Source organism: Emydura macquarii, unplaced genomic scaffold (genome assembly GCF_026122565.2).
Source record: "Emydura macquarii macquarii isolate MOO-44397 ecotype Brisbane River unplaced genomic scaffold, CSIRO-AGI_Emac_v2 contig_1230, whole genome shotgun sequence".
NCBI classification, from domain to species: Eukaryota; Metazoa; Chordata; order Testudines; family Chelidae; genus Emydura; species Emydura macquarii.
Window position 1 is genome coordinate 18,357,850 of NW_027131367.1, and position 16,793 is coordinate 18,374,642.

General features: G+C 45.3%; 1 long non-coding RNA gene across 2 annotated transcripts; it reads left to right on the forward strand.

Moving 5' to 3' along the window:
* The first annotated feature begins 8,263 nt into the window (after positions 1–8,263).
* LOC137152907 (uncharacterized) lies at positions 8,264–16,463 on the forward strand. Of its 2 annotated transcripts, none has more exons than XR_010919652.1 (3): positions 8,264–8,317; positions 11,481–11,584; positions 15,296–16,463. It is a non-coding gene; the product is annotated as an uncharacterized lncRNA (long non-coding RNA). The 2 variants fall into 2 exon arrangements; XR_010919653.1 differs by lacking the exon at positions 8,264–8,317 and adding an exon at positions 9,914–9,962.
* Positions 16,464–16,793: the final 330 nt, after the last annotated feature.

A 16,793-nucleotide genomic window follows, 5' to 3' on the forward strand; every position in this document is an offset into this window, starting at 1 on the left:
TGGTGCTCCCTTTTCACCAGTGGCAGCATGGAGACAATGCTTCAGCATGATGGCTGTGCGCTACTGTGATGCTGACACTGAGATGGACTCTAAGAACCAAGATGCAAAACACCAACGCCTTTAAACCCACATTCAGGCACTTGGACACTGCCAGAGTGGTGTGAAAGATCCTTTGTGTAAATGAGAATCAAGCTCAAGGGTCCTGGCCAGATTCTAATTTGGGTAATTATATTCTGCCTCCATACGTTTCTTACACCATTTATACTGTGTAATCCACTGGTGCGTCTGTGCCCAATTCAGAGAATAGAGGCTGTTACAGCCACAATTAAGGACCATTGGCACTTCAGCTCAAGTAGTAGCAGCTCTTGCTTTTAGCTCTGGAAGTACCCATTTCAGTCGCAATTGCATACATTATTGATCTTCACTTCCTGTCCTAAAATGTTGTGTGGTGTTAATATGCATTGTTCATCAGCTAACGCATTCCACCCCAGAGGTGGTTGCATTTCAGTGAAGGGTGACGTGATCTCTGTACGTAGTTTGTACCAACAATGTTTTGTACTTTAGAATCCTTCAGCATGAAAAGTAGCATGTGGACATAAGATACATAAATCTAAGTTATTTTTATTTGGAATACAGCTATGAAAAAGGAGACACACACCAACCCAAATACATTTCAGCTTTAATCATTTGTGTTGTTCTGTCATCTCTGCTAACTACATGAAATGGCAGATGGAAATATCTCCTTTTAGATCATTCATATTAATAGCAAATGGATTGTTACAATCAGCTTGGGCTGGTAGAAAGACTCTTTAAAGGAACTGAGAATAATAGTTATATAACAGGAAAAAGTGCTCCTCTTTGGTGCGATAGTTACACCTGATTTAGCTGCTGAAAGAAGAAGGAGAAAAAAAAACCCCAAGACATTAAACCTCTTATCATCCTGATAAAGCAATATTGGAAAAACCTGTTATTTGGCAGCAAATGGGTTTATTAACTTCTAAAGGGGTGTGTGTTTGAATGTGATAGGGAAAGAAGCATTCGTCAGAGTGTTCATTGGATCAAAAGACAAATTAATCCTTTGAAGAAAACTAGCATTTAAAATCTGCAACTTTAAACAATCTGTCAGGAGACAGTCTGTGCCTGAGAAATGCAGCCTAATCCTCTTCATCACAGAGGGACGTAGGGATGGTGTATTTTCAGGAACGAATCCCTTCCCACAGGGCATTGCACGTGGGGGTGTTTGAGTTGAGAGGAGTCTCAGGGAGTCAAGATGCAAATGTCTGGCAGGATGTGACTGGATGAAGGAGCAGCTCATTGGTACGTAGCTTTTAAGGCCAGAAGAGAACATTACACCATCTACTCTGACCTCCTGAAGAACACAGCCCATAGAAATCCATCCAGTTACTCTTGCATGGAAGCCAAACACCTGTTTTCGCCTAAAGCATCTCTTTCAGAAAGGCGCCTGCTCTTGCTCTGCAGATACCCAGAGATGGAGAATCCGTCACTTGCCTTGTGAGTTTTTTCTCAGGGTTAATCACACTCACTGTTAAATGTGTGCCCTAGGAAGGACCGGGTAACAGAGAGAGCTCCATCTTGCATTAGCAGATTTCCTGGGAACTGACTCCCTGTCCATGACACCCCATAATCTGCTGCTGCCAGGCCAGAGTTGCCCTTAACAGCTCAGCACTCCGCCTCCCATCCACTCTGACTGTCAAATTAGGTCTCAAAGGCCAGATTTGCAAAAGAGCAAAGCATCCAAGAACCGCTTTTGAGAAGAGTGGGAACTCTTTAGAAAATCTGCTCCTTTTTTTTCTCAGGGTCTCTCGTTATGCACCTCCTCGGTTCTTGGGACGAACCAAATTTCCCTCCTGTCCAAAAGTAGAAGTAAAATATCTGGATCCTCTCGGCCCCGTTAAGCAACAAAGGTCAGGAAATGGCTTACTCCAGCCACCCCTTACTGCTGCATTCCCTTTGATCCGAAAGAGAAGAGCTATTCTCTCTGCACTACCTAACTGCTTCGTCTGGTGCATGCCTCTCAAAGCCCTGCTACTCAGGCTCTCAATGAAAGCCTCCTGCCCCTACCTAAAGCACTTCCCTTCAGGTCCCAACCATAATTTTTTCGGGCCCAGTACAAACTTGTAACACGGGCTCCCTCCCACACACATACCACAACCCCTTATCCCATACATACAATCTCATGAGCCATGACAAAAGTTTGAATTCTGAAATTACTGTTACATATTCTAGATTTCTGAAAAATGCCCTCCCTTTGCTATTTTTGTTTAACATAACACCCAGCCTGAGAGTCCTACAAGTTTGCTGACTATTTAGTAACCTTTTGGTCATTATAAAGGTATTATATCCTGTCAATGTCTTGATTAGTTTATTCTAATGGACCAATGTGACTGCAAACATTTTATAATTAGGCCAATTAACTTTAAAGCTTTATTTTTCTGGCCTTTTTCATTGCAAAATCATGAATTAGCTTCCCAAAGCTATCATCTCGAGTTCCAAGAAAGTTACCCAGGTGTGAGGGTCACCTCTCAGATTAGCATCTCCTTGGAATGCTAAACCTCGTGAAGCAAGAAATAAGGTAACATCCAACAATCTTTCCAATATTTTTTCCATCTTGTAGCTTTTGTTAATATTTGTTTTTGAATCTCACTGTCCACTTCATGTCCACCTGACAGTGACGGCTGTAATTGCTTCCACTGGCAGTAGCAAGTTTTATGTTCTATGCTTTTTTCATGTTCAGGAAGTTTAGTATATAGCTTACGCCATTTTTTCACTATTGGTAAATACCCTTCATTTTTTGCCAGCATACTGTGTTGTTTAAGCGTCCCTTCAGGAGGCTTGGAAAACTGACATAGAAAACAATACAGTGCTTGGTTGGTAGCACTCCAAACAAGCCAGTCTCTTGGTATCTTTTCTCTCCTGTTGGAAGTCTTACATTTGAGAAGAAATTCAGGAAAATGATGCCCATCAACATCTTTTGGCATTGACTTTGCTAGTTTCTGCATTTCTTCAAAAGTCAGGACACCAGATAGAACAATTTTTGACAGATAGAATCTGTTATGTTTTCAGGCCACAAGACTGGATCTTTGAAAAGACAAGAATAAGACAGCGTAGCACTGCTCTCTCCTGCTTCTTGTAAACCTTCTGAATGCGGTGGTGCTAATGGTGATACTACCTGACTATCTTCAAGCATTAGATTGGAGTCACATGATGCATGTTCTGGCAGCTTTTCTTTGTCATCAATTGCCAGTGCCACAGACACTGCCTCTATATTGAATTGATTTTCATCTTGATTTTGTTCATCTGCTTCCCTAGTTAGTATATTGCCTGGCTACAGAAAGGCTTTGTCTGATTTGAAAAACTGGGGGATAAATTGGTGTCCTTTAGCTTCTTTTAGTTCCCTTTCTTTTACCTCCTTACGTTTCTGGCTGCCTGATTTGTATTTATAGCCACCACCAGACATGGCAGTATGGGGGGGGTGTGTGACTGTGAGTGAATTAGACACTTACTCACGTATATTTTGGGCCTGCAAATCCTACCAGAAGAAGTAGCAGCACTGGCTCCCACTGTCTTATGGTGCTTTGCTTTGCCCCGCCCACCATCTGTCCCTCCCTCTTGTCCATGCACAAGGAACTCTGGGACTGGTAGTTCTTGATCTTGATATGGTAGACCATGTCACAGAGAGGAGCACAAATCTCAGTCTCAAACTACAAGTCCTAGTTTAAGTGCACAAGCACACACTCTTGTTGCTTGAGACTGCGCTAACACTGCTTCCGATTGGCTCCAGGAAATCTCACACGATCTGGACAATAGATAGGTAGATACAGGGAAATACGTTTCTATAAATATTCTCAGGCATGGTCTACAATTCAGCCTCAATTTTTTCCTCTTGGTAATGGGGGTTGCAGCCTGGGCTGGGCCCCCAGGGCCTCCAGGCCCCAGTAAAGTGTACCCTTCCTCCCCCCCCCCCACCCCCCCAACCGCATGTGGGGGCCCTGCTTCCCTTTTGAGAAACAAGTCAATAACTGGCTCCTGAGGGAATATTTCCTTTCCCCCTCAAGCTCTATCTTAACCCCTTCTCCGCCAGACTACTTGCAAGGATGTACATGCTCCAGGACAGTCCCCATCTCCTTCACTCCACAGTGGTGCATGATGTCACGATGGGGTGCAGGGTCCCAGAAGGATCGGCGGGAGTATGCAGGCCTGGGAATAGCCTGCATGGAGTATACGGTGGATTCTTTCAATGCCATTTCATTCTGCTGGCCATGGTAACACTGTGCGTCTCATAACAGTACAGCTTTCTTCTGACTTCTGAAAGGTGAGGAGCAGGCTACATGGTGGACGTCCTACACCACCCTGTGACCTCAACAAATTGCTCCCCAGAAGCCAGCTTCGGCACCTCCCAATGGACTGAAGTCCCTCATGCTCTCTCGGACTGACTCGGCACCTCAAAGCGGAGAACGTCATATCCACCTTACCGAGTATTATTAAGTGTAACACCTACTGCTTATAAAGCTCTGGTTTCTCAGAGCTAGGACTGGTGGAAAAACAGCTACACTATTTTGCTGACTTTTTCACTATGGGTTTTTTTAATTGAACTGACATGTTTGATGACTAGTACTTACATAGAAGCAGTGTAGCCTAGGGGAAAGCGCAGTAGCCTAGGCCTCAGGAGAACTAAGTTCTATTCCCATTTCTACTACTGGTGTGCTGAGTCACATGGGACAAGTGACTTCCACTCTCTGTGTCTTCATTTTCCCATGGACACCACAACACTGATCTCCTTCGTAGAGTATTTTGAGATCTGCTGATAAAAAGTGCTATATTATTAATAATACTCAATAAGATGGATATGGTTTTCTGTGCTCTCAGCTGGTGTTTCTGCTTTTCAGTTGCTAGTTGACCTGGCTTGCTCTTGGTTTCCAGTCAACTGGTTCCTGTCAGACACATTCTCTTCTCCAAGGCAATTCACTGAAAATGAACCTGTTGGCTACAGTGAAGTTATATCCCATTTCACACTGAAAATGAAATAAAGGCTTGAGTGGCATGTATCCAGATGGGAAATAACGCCCCATGTTGTATTCATCGAGCAAGTTACATGGATAGAGGACTTTTTTACATGTCTTGGGAAGTACATAGGCACTTTATGCATCTATCTATCCTAGTCCTAAAGCAGTCATTTCCAATGGTGTATGGAGTCGCAGCCCCCTCAGGTCTGGCCTGATTCCATGTGCCAGGTTGCAACACCCAGAGTAGGGAGCTGGGCATTAGGTCCAGCCCCAGAGAACAGGAGCCACCACTGCAGGTTGAGTATGGGGCGGGGCTCTCTCTCCAAGACCCGCTCCCAGTGCCTCCCCTCCGCACTGGACACACAATCCACTTACAACCTTCCTGCAACCCATGGCTGGTTTAAAACAAACAAAAGGAAGTATTTCTTCACACACCACGCAGTCAACCTGCGGAACTCCTTGCCAGAGGATGTTGTGAATGCCAAGACTATAATGAGGTTAAAAAAAGAACTCGATAAATTCATGGAGGATAGGTCTATCAATGGCTATTAGCCAGGAATGCAAAACCATGCTCTGAAGTGTCTCTAGCTTTTGTTTGCTAGAAGCTGGGAATGGGTGACAGGGGATGGATCACTTAATGATTGCCTGTTCTGTTCATTCCCTCTGAAGCACCTGGCATTGACCACTGTCAGAAGACAGGATTCTGGGCTAAATGGACCATCGCTCTGACCCAGTATGGCCGTTCTTATGATCTTGGGTATATATATATATATATATATATATCCACGGTAGATAGACTGCTATTTTTAGCACACTAGCTTGATTGAGTGTGGACAACTTCCTCAGCTGCAGCATAGACATACCCTAAGTGATATATCTGTGGTCCACACAGGAAGTCTGTAGCAGATCTCTAGAGCCTCAGGCTAGAGCCTTAACCACTAGACCACCCTTCCTCGCTCACCAATCTGGGGCTGCTTTGGCTTATTTATGTTTGTAACGCCTACATTGTTGTATGATTTGTAAATGCATGTCAAGAGCACCTGGAGCTGTGGAGAGGCTCACTTTGGCGAGGAGCTTCTGTTACTCCGCAAGTTTTTAATGGACTGTTAACACTTATGAAAAGGCTGGAGACCGAAACCCTCCATTTACCCCCCGAATAGATTTTACGTGGGCAGAAGCTGAGCAGTCTTCCCCAGAGTGGCTGGCCAACACGACACAACTCTGACCTCTGGAACCACTTCTAAGAGAGCATGGGCATTTCGGACTCCATGGCCCCTTCGGTTCTTGGCCTCTGTGCAAAGACAGCTATCAACGGTGCCCAGCAGAGCCAATGGCTTTGTGCTGGAGATGCCACCAAATAGCTTTTTTTTTCCTATGTCAACTTTGAAGCCATCAGATGCTAACGGCTCTGAATCACTAGTGCTCTAGGCTGGGTTTAAACTGCTGCTGACCTATGGATGAAAGGTTTTATATCCCCTGAGCAATCTCCTGGGTCATCCAGCCCACCCTGTCTGAATTTCATTCTTATTTTCCTGGGGAGAGACTGTAGGAAGCATTGATTTGTGTCTATCCAATGGCTGACAGTCTGTCCAGCCCAAACTGCAATGCTTGGCAAAGCAAGCTCTTTGAAAAACTTAATATTTCAGTTGAGGTTCTTGGCAGGGAAATCTGACCAAAATCTGAGCGTTCGGTCTTGGTACTAAAATAGCGAGTGTAGCTGCTCTCTCATTCCTGCCAGGACTATTTTAAGCGCTAAATCCTAGGACGTTAGTTAGCCCACCACAAGAGATCAGCATCTTGTTTTGCTGTTTTGGGTGTTCAATTGGCAGCGTCGGTGCTCCGTCTAGCGTCCGTGTAACCATTCGCAGAAGACTGTTTCTGGGTAAGCCAGGCCCCTGAGATGGTGAATGCAAGGAAAAGGTTTCCATCACTGAGGGCCTGGCTTCAACCCATCCCCAGAGTAGGTCACAGGAGAAAATATCTTTGGCAGCTGTTTGTCTATGTCTTAAAAACCAAACGCAGCTCATCACAGTTGGGGTTTTGGTTCAGGAGAAACTCAAGACTGGAACTGCAGGAGTGCTGCATGGCAGGACTGGTGGCACGTGGAACCCACTGGGGAGTGTGTTACCGGTCCCTCTCTGTGTTCATTTGCAGATGATGATACCCCAATTACAAAGTCTTGGCTCTTTAGCTCGAGTTATAGCAGCTCATGCATTTCGGCCTGGAGATCCCTGCTTTAATCCCTGGTATGCCTGCCAGGAAGGCAGCCATCACACACTGACATCGCTGGGGACGGGAGGGAGGTGGGCCACGGCTAGAACCAGAAATGGGAACGAAGCCACAGAATCCAGCTCCCAATCGGAGTCCAGATTTCAAATGCTCTATAGGCAGGGGAGGCGGGGTGGGTTGTTGAATCCTGGGATTTTAGTTGGACACAATCTTTGACCTCAACCTCTTTGCTGTCAAAAGAGGATTCTGATCTCAAAATTCAGAGGTTATTCTCATTTGTGATTAGTTCCGGCCCATCTCTAACAGGACCAGGACTGGTCAGGACTGACTGAGGTGCAGCGGCAGAGCTGTACAGCAACGCAGGACTGGAGCAGAAGAAGGTCCCCAGGCAGACCTACTGGGGGGCCTATGAGTAGAATAACGAGATTGGGAAATGCTTGGGAAGGAACCTACCACAATGTCTTTTTTTGCACTAAGCTTGACTCAAGCAAATTCAAGCTGCCAAGCCCTCATTTTCAGGAGAATTCAAATCACCCCAACATTTTAAGTTTCAAAAAGGAATATTTTTCAGGAAACATGTGGTGAAGACATAGCTGCTAGGGCCAGCAGGAAATGAGAAATCATCCTCTGCTGCTCCTGTCTGGAGTAAAAGTTACATAGAGGAAAAATATTTGGGCCTCGTTAGAAGCCATTATATTATCATCATCCAGCGAGGCCTTTGATATTAAGCAATCCATTGTACCCTCCCCGGTAGGTGTGACAGTGCAGTTCACTAATTAAAAGTGAAAAATCCTCATTTTGCTCAGGCAGCACGCTTCAATTAATCAAGTCGCACCACGTATGGAACTCTATTGTTTAATGAGTACATGATGGAATTCTCACTTTAATGAACTTTCCTGTGTGTACCAAGCAAATTAGTTCAAGTACAACTGGCTTATCTTCAATTATCCACTTATCAGAATGGAAAGGAACAAAAACCAGTGAGCAGGGGTTGGGGTTATTTCGTGTGCAAGGGAGCGGAAGGGAAGAGACTTCTCTGAAGAAATCTCCCAGGCACCAAACAGGTAGGAGGCTACAGAACTATCTAGTGCCAGGAATGGGTGCATCTCAAAAACTTCAGATGAGCAGCATTAGTCCAGCTATTTATCCAATTGACCCAGAACCCTTCGGTTTAGAAAGCAATCATCTGCAATAATTTGTGGGTCTGAGCAGGCCATGCATATGGTAGGTGCAGTGGAACCCACTAAAATCCAGTGCTCATTGGCCCATTGTTTGTTACCATTTATTATTTGTATTCCAGTAATGCCTAGAGGCCACAACTGACATTGCACTAGGCACAGGACAAAACCACAGTCCCTGCCTCCAAGAGCTGGCCATCTAAATAGACAAGACAGGCAAAGGGTGGGAGCAGAAGAAGGGGCACAGAGAAGTGACCTATCCAGTAGGCCAGTGGCAGAGCTGTGAGTGGAAGCCATGGTGCCTTGACTGTCCAGTACCCAACAAACTAGACAACCTACCTCCCAGGAAATGCTGGTACCATTTTATACTTGTAATAAGAGTCCCATGCCACTACTGTCACTGTGGGTGGGAAATTGTTGTTGTTTAATGGCACTGGGGCATGGGCATGGACAGACGCTGTTTAACAAGAGGGAAACTTCAAAGGGTGTTTTAGTTAAGCCAAAAACAAAAAACAAACACCTTACACGCACACACACACACGCACACATCCTCTCTGGGGCTTCAGGTTGATTTATATATCTCCTTTTTTTCAGGCTTCTTGTACAACCAAAACTCTACATCCCCAATCCCATCACAGTCTCTAGCCATCCTGTTGGCCTGAACCAACCCCCCACCTCTCCACTTCCCTAACTTCTCCCAATTCAAATAGGCCTAAACATGGGATTACCTTTAGGAAGTTAAGTTCAAACATTCAGAAGGACTTTCCCCATCTGTAGAACTTGGATGAAGATCCTTATCTACTCTGTAAAGCACTTGGGGATCTGTGACTGAAAAGCAGTATGTATCAGCCAAGTGCTAGTAGTATTTATTCTAGAATTAAGCTCCTTATGAAGTTGGAAAACAGGCCAGGATTATCCCCATTTTACAGATGGGGAAAGTGACACACAGAGAGGGAAAGTGACTTGCCCCAGGTTTACTTTCCTCCTAGTTCTACGCTCTTCCCTGAGACAGCTCATGTGGATCTAAGACCATGGTTTTAAAAACAGAATTAATAAGAAACAGTTTAGACATTAGATGTGTGGGTTGTCTCTTTAGTTGTAGAGTTTAAGGGCGGAAAGGACCTCCTGAGCATCTAGAATGAAACTGAAATCTCTTGTTAAAATGAATTCGTTTCCCTGCTGTTTGCGAATTGTAAAGCTGAAGAAAAGGGGACCAAATTGCCTGTGATTCGCAAGTGCTGGCATCCTGATGCCATTTTGACCCCATGCAAACAAAAGCCTGGAGGCATTCGTTCCTTTCTGCTCTGTGTGAGGTGTCCACACCCACGAATAATGGGGGCCAAAAGAGGCAAATTAACTTTATATGAAGCACCTGGAGGGGAGCCAGGGCCTGATAAGCACCAATGGCAGATGAAGCCCAGCTGTGGGAGGGCTAGGCTAGGAGTATAAAAGCCAAAAAGTTAGACCAGGAAGAGGCTGCAGGGAGAAGATCTGCAGTTATTCTCTAGAAGGCAAGGGAGTTGGCCAGGAGGTGAGATAGAGGGAAAGTAAACCAGGGGGCTCTCTCCTGGAGTGGGGAATTCAATACATTGTCAAGAGGACTGACTTAGCCAGGGGGAGTAGAAGATGCTCCGGTGGCAGACCTAAGGAAAGGCAAGGAGATAGAGAGGTGAGGTAGGAAGGAGCCCATGAAAACAGCAATTGGGACTAAGACTGAGCAGACCTGGACTGCTACTCCTTGGGTCCCTGGGCTGGAACTCAGAGTAGCGGGAGGGCCTGGGTTCCCTAACCAGCCAGTGGGAAGGCAGCGCAGGATCTGGAGTCGGAATGGCAAACTGCCTGAAACAGTGTCTGGACAGCTTGTCCGGTGGGCCTCTGTTACCTGGGAAAGGGAGAACTCCACTACGGCGACCTGGCCAGTGAGCTGAGTCACAAAGAGGGAGCACCCTGAGTCACAGCAAGAGAAAGCAGCCAATGGAAGAGGATGCCAGAGGGGGCGAGAACTAATTCCCAGATCCAGCCACAAGGAGGTGCACACCTGTGGTGAATGGATGCCTTCCTACACTCTGAAAAGCATTGCTGGAAACCTTGAAATGCCCCTGAAATGCTGTCGAAGGCTAGAACTCACCACCTGCCCATCTCTCCCTAATATTTTGCAGACACTCCGAGTAATGTCTGGTTACTGGGGTTTTGAAATATTTTTCACGCCGCTGCCAAGGGAGGGAAGAAACTTGCCTTTGAACGAGCTCTGAAACCTAAGCAGAGAGCTGTGGATCATTTACTTCTAAGTCCAATAATGTTTTAAATTACAGACCCTAATTCCAGGGACCTCTCGCAGCGTGGTGTCCTGGGGCAAAGCAGGCATTCGGAACAGGGCCAGTTGCTTCCGTGACGCATGCTAAGTTCTCAGAGGGAAATGCTCTCACATTTTTTCATATAAAGATATTTTAAAAGAGCGAGAGAGAGATGGCTCGGATGGGAAATACATCCTAACAGATGTGTAATATCATTAAAGCTGACTCTAATATAATCTAAGCCACAGCTTGGTATATTAATGCATTGTTTACCTTTAAGCACAGATGGATATTTTTATTAGCATTACTCTGATGCAGCTTCCAGAAAGGTTAGTCCAGAGGGCAGATGTCTATGTTATGAGAGAACGTTCACACTGGGGCAACTAATCAGAACGGTGCAGCCTTTCCATGAAATTTCAATTAGAGAATTAAACCTTGTAAATGTGGGCGGCCAGGAATTGTCATGTAGTCCTCTGTAGCAATGAGGACCAACTACAAAAAATCCCCCTTCCCAGAACAAACAGAGGATATAATACTGCTGGGTGTCCTGCGTCTGACAACCCCTCCCCTGCTGGCTTCCCAAACTAAATCCTGCCTCCCTCCCTGGTAAATGGGACTGAAAGGAGGGCAGGATGTACTGTAAAAGGGAACTGGCTGAGGCTGGGCAGGGCAGGGGAAGGGTAATGGACTGGTTAGGGCAGGTTTTGTGCATAGTCTCTTGCTCTGTTTCCTTATTGGGAGCTGTGATCTTACAGGGATGAATGCTGATCCGCCAATTAATTGCAGAGGCAGCAATGCATCCTGGGCCTGAGATTCCAGAGGGATTAAGGTCTTTGTGACAATGTTAGCATCGGAAATGGTGAGTCGTCCTACCCCCTTTGAGTATATGGCAGACCCTCTGTGTCTGGTTGTCTCTCTTCAGAAAATGGAGTCTTGGAATCAAACTGTCCTTACCGGATCCAGTGGGGGGACCCGGTGGGTCAGATTTCTCCAATCTGATAGAACTAACTAAGGGCCTGATCCACTGAAGTCAATGGGAGGTTTTCCACTGATTTCAATGCACATTGTTTCAGATCCTAAGATAACAGCCAAGGGCCATTTACACTCTCCTCTGTGAAAAGCAATATTTACCCAGCTGTGAGGCTTAATGTTCACACGGTGCTTTTGAGATCCTCAGATGGAACTTCATCACTAGCTATGTCACATCGGCCAGGCCAGAACTTAGACAACTGAGAGCTACAAATTCAAAATCCCCTGTATTGGCTCCTTACTGCTCTCATCCTTTCACTGTTCCTAGGAAAAGTCTTCATATACCCACAGCTCCCTTCCGATGCAAACTGGTGCAAATGGTTGTAATTCTAGCCATAGCACGAATGGGAGGAGATGAGGCTGGCCCTGAAGACTCAGTCCTGGGGTCTCCCATCCCCAAGAAATTCCTGAGTTTTACGTTTGTCATTTCTTTCTTGCCGGGAGTTGAGTGGAAAAAACTTTGAGGACCTCGGGGCAGAAAATCCTTAAAGAGGACTCTTGTCTCCATGAATGTACTAAGAGGCTCTTAAAGTTTTCCCTCTGAAGGTATCATTTCAGCGCTGGAGGTATCTGTCTTGGGGATTCAGAGACATTCCATTACAGCCAAGGGGAAGCCGCATATTTTCACTTGGCAGGTGAGGAATTCTTCAGACATCCAAGGAATGAAACTGCAATTCAGGCTTCTTGAGAGGTGAAGGGGAGAGTGCAACACCTGTGAAAGCCCTAAAAGCACACAATAATCAAGCAGATAAATGGCACTGGCGTGGATTTGCACAGGGGAGAATTTTTCCCTAATGTGATTGCATCAAAAATTCTGTTCCTATCTGGCCCTTTTCCAAACTCCTCAATAAAGGAGGGAGGGCAGAGGGTGCTTGTGCCTTTCCCCAGCCAGGCCAGTGCATTAGTTTTAAATGGTCCATCTTGAAACAGGCCCTCCATTGACATTAGTTTCAGGCTGGGCTGTTTAAACAGATGCCTTGACTCTGCTGTGATATGCTAAGGAGAGAGGTTTTTTTTCCATTTGCAGTCAAGCAAGACATTTTGTTTCAATAATTCTGAAATATTTCATTTCCATTTTGGCCTCTTCCTCCCCCACACCCCCAACAATGGCAATTCTCCAGCATCTCCGATTCGTGGGATTTGCTGGGGTTCAATGTCTCTGAGGGTCAGGCCCTCGGCTACCGAACTTGCCTATGTTCTCATTGCAAAGAGGCAAAGCTGTAAGTAAAGAGACTGGCCTGGCAGACTAGCCACGGTGCCTGTGATTTCCTCCCTGGGGAAGGGAGAAGTGCTAAGGAAACCCACTCATCCCTTGAAAAAAGTTGATCCTTATGTCACTCAACAGTGACCCCTCTGGACATTAAGGGGATGGCAATTACTAGCTACTACAGAAGTCCCATCTTCTCCTTCCTCACCTCTTCTTGCCCCAGTAAGGGGAAGTGTAATATCTCTTGATAAAGCACGGAGGAAGCCTTAGTCAATTATCATATTATGGAGGTCCTGGTGACTCCATAGTTAAGGCTGTGTTGAGTTTTTCACTTAAAGCAGGTATTCTGCCACTTCATTCTGTATAAAGAACACAGCGTGACTTGCCCAAACATATAGCCCATCATCTATGGGTAAACTGGAGATTTTTGAGTAAATCTGCTATTTAGTTTATCAGTTAAAACTAATTACAAATGAGACCTTTAAGCAATTTGCCCCAGTGATTTCCATTTTTATTTGTCTCCCTTTAGCTAAAAAGCTACAAACCCCAAAAATGCCAAATTTCACCCCAAACCACAGTCCGAGAAGCTCTGGTAGTTTTAGAAATCGATGTCCACTTTATTATCATCACTGTTTCTTCCCCCTCAGGATGTTCATAGACTAATATCTTTGTTGAATGGATGCTGAAGAATCGGAGGGAGCTGGTGTAGATCAGGGTAGCTACACTGAAGTCAATAGATTGATTTTTCACCAGCTGAGAATCTGATTCTTGTGTCACTAGCCCTCACGGTTGCGAGGAAAAACTTGAAATTATGACCCAAATGTAACCAGTGCAGTATTGTCTGCCTGAGTCTGCAGACAGCTTGAAACAATGGCTCCAAGAGGTGTTAAATGCCTCATTCATTTCAATGTAGTTGTTAACTCTGAAACCTAAAGATGCCATTTTAGGGAAAGATTTTCAAGACATTCAGCAACTAGCCTGACTTTATTCTCACTGATGATAATGGGGAAAATCAAGGGACTGCAATAGAAGCAGAGTTACCTGAGTGCTTCTGAAAACCTCACCTTTTAACGTCAACACTGGGGCTCAGTTCAGGTTGTTGTATGGTGTACAGTAGTCTTAATACAGTAACGTGTGTTCCTCTGCATGGCAGGAACTCTTAGGTGGCTCAACTTTTAATTTCTTTGCTTTTGTATCAAGTACACTAGGCATCTGGCAACCTTCACTGTTACATAAGAAAGATACTTTGTGCATGAATTCAGAGAGACATTTTTCCCCCAGCGGCTCCTGTCATTAACAGGTGGAGAACGAAGCTAGCTTCACTCATATGCTTTACATCAATTTGCATCATCTACTACAAAGCTATTACAAATGAATCTGTCATGCCTAGCTGGCACCTTTCGTAATAAATGATGCGAAACGGGGCGGGAGGCAGTCCGTGCCCACAACGCCATCCATGAATGCCTTCTGTTTGAGGAACGTCTTTGCAAACATCTGTTGTAGTGTGAGGAGAGATGGCAGGAGGGGGAGGAATTAAAGCCCCATTAATGGATGTTCCTGAAGTTTTTGGAAACTCAGCTGGAAAGTGGAGGTGGGGGGGTGAGGGGGGAATCCGAGACTATTCTGCATAACAGTTGCTCATTACTCATGCCGGGCGACCGTTAATTACATTTATGCATTGATACAATTTGCTAGTTTTCTGGATAGGTGGATCCTGTGCTTCGTCATCTTGGCATCTTTAAAGATGAATGAAAAATCACCAGGAGTGCGGAACCAGAAGCGAAAAAGATAAATAACACCAGAAAGCTGATTGCTGCCCGTCTGTCATAAAAATTCATTAGTTCTGACAGCCTGTACAACATAGTCAATGAATGAATGCTAACTATACTTCCTCTCCATCTGCTTCCATCTTTCACTCACAGCGCTTAGCCTGGAGAAAGCTACCTAGATGAGGCTTTAGGAGGAAGGGGATGCTGGACCATTCACACGCTAAATTATAGTCAAACCCCACTAGTCTCATCTCTGGGACAGAAATACTAATAGGCTTATGTCTAATAGACATGTTTTGTCAGAGGTGAGTTTTACAGGCGGTGTGCACGGGCGGGATGCTTGAGCACTGATCCGTCTAGGTACGTAGGGGGTGATGGGTTTGCAGTCCCACACAGAGGTGGAAAGGACAGAGGAAAGTGGTCATCTTCCTAGTGGCAGATCTTCTGCGGGGGCAGGTGGAGCATGTCCCCCCTCTCAGGAAATAATGAGACAATAAAGACAAAGTGAAACTGACCTTCACTCCAGTTTTATACAATATCCCTGGCTCTTGTTTCTATCTTCCAGACAAAGGATCCTTGAAGGGGCAGCTACTCTAAGACCCGGGGCCGTGTAGTCCACGTTCCAGAGCAGTAGCAGCAAGATTTTACTGCACTTTCCAGCAGTCACTGATGGGCGCTCTCTGCAGTGACCTTAATTTCTGAGCACATGAACAACTAAGCCAAGCTTGGGTCATGTCACCTTCCCCACCCCCTTTTTTAAATCCTAAGTAATGAGAATAAATAACCTGTGCTCTATAACAGCCACACAGAATTGGATGGTTGGATCCTATTAATTGCTCATGCTTTTGCAGCAGCTCAAAAATCAATAATCCCCCAAGACAAATGAATACGCTGTGGCAAACCTAGGAAAAGTTATTTCCCCATGTAGAAAAGTCTCTCTTCTTTCACCAACGCGCTCTTCCGAAAGTGACTTTTCTTTCGTACAAAGCAGGAGGAGCTGGTTACAATGTCAAGGGGCCTTTAAGAAAAGAAGGGCTCTGTGGGCCTTAGCGAGGGAGTGAAATGTAGGGCCGATTTGCTTGGAAGTTAGCTGCTAGAACGAGATGGCCTCATGCGTGTGCGCTAGGCTGCCTTCCCAGCACAAGAGCTCCTGGCGATCCTTCATGAACAATGTCGGCTCTCATGTAATCTGACTTTCCATCAGGAGGACCTGAGAATCCTTCCTGAACTACTGAGGTTCTTTCATTGACTGTCACCTTCCATCAGGCCAAGAAAAACCACCAGCAGCTAGTGGAGTTGAAAGGGCTGTCTGTAAACATGTGTTTACTGAAATGACTGGTAAGCCAGCCTCTGAGTCATCCCCTCCAGTTTATGTGCAGGCTGCCCTCTCCCCATCCGAGCAGTTAAGTCAAGCTTCCCGTGGTTTGTGAGAGGAGCAGAGAGCAAATGCTCACATGCTGGTCAGTCCTGCTGAGCGATGTGTGTAGCTGGGGAAGGTGGAAGGCATGGATGTGAAGAAAATGCTTTGCCCTGTTTTTAAACTGCGAACAAAACACAGCAAGAGCTCTTAAAAAAAAAATTAATACCAAGCAAGGGATGAAAGCCCCAGATACATCATTAAAAGCTCCAGCCAGCACCACTGGCAGTGGTGTGCCTGGTCCTTCAACAAACTGGAGCCATTAGAGTTAAAATATGGGATGACTTTCGTTCTTCAGTGTCGATAGTAATGTGGATTCAGAGATTATAAAGTCACTTCGATCATCTTGTCTGACCTCCTGCATAACAGGACTTCCCTGGGTTAATTCCTGTTTGAACTAGAAGGTATCTTTTTAGAAAAAACATGGTCTTGCTTTTAAAATTGCCAGTTGTCCTAACGGTTAATTTCCCTGGCTGTACCTTAGGTCTAGTCTAAATACATCTAGCTTCATCTTCAATCCAGTTGAGGTTATCTGTTATGAACATGACATGGTTAATACTTAGCACTTCCACATGGCTTTCAACTGCAGCTCTCAAAATACTTTATAAAGGTGGGTAAGTTTTATTATCCCCATATTTGACAGATG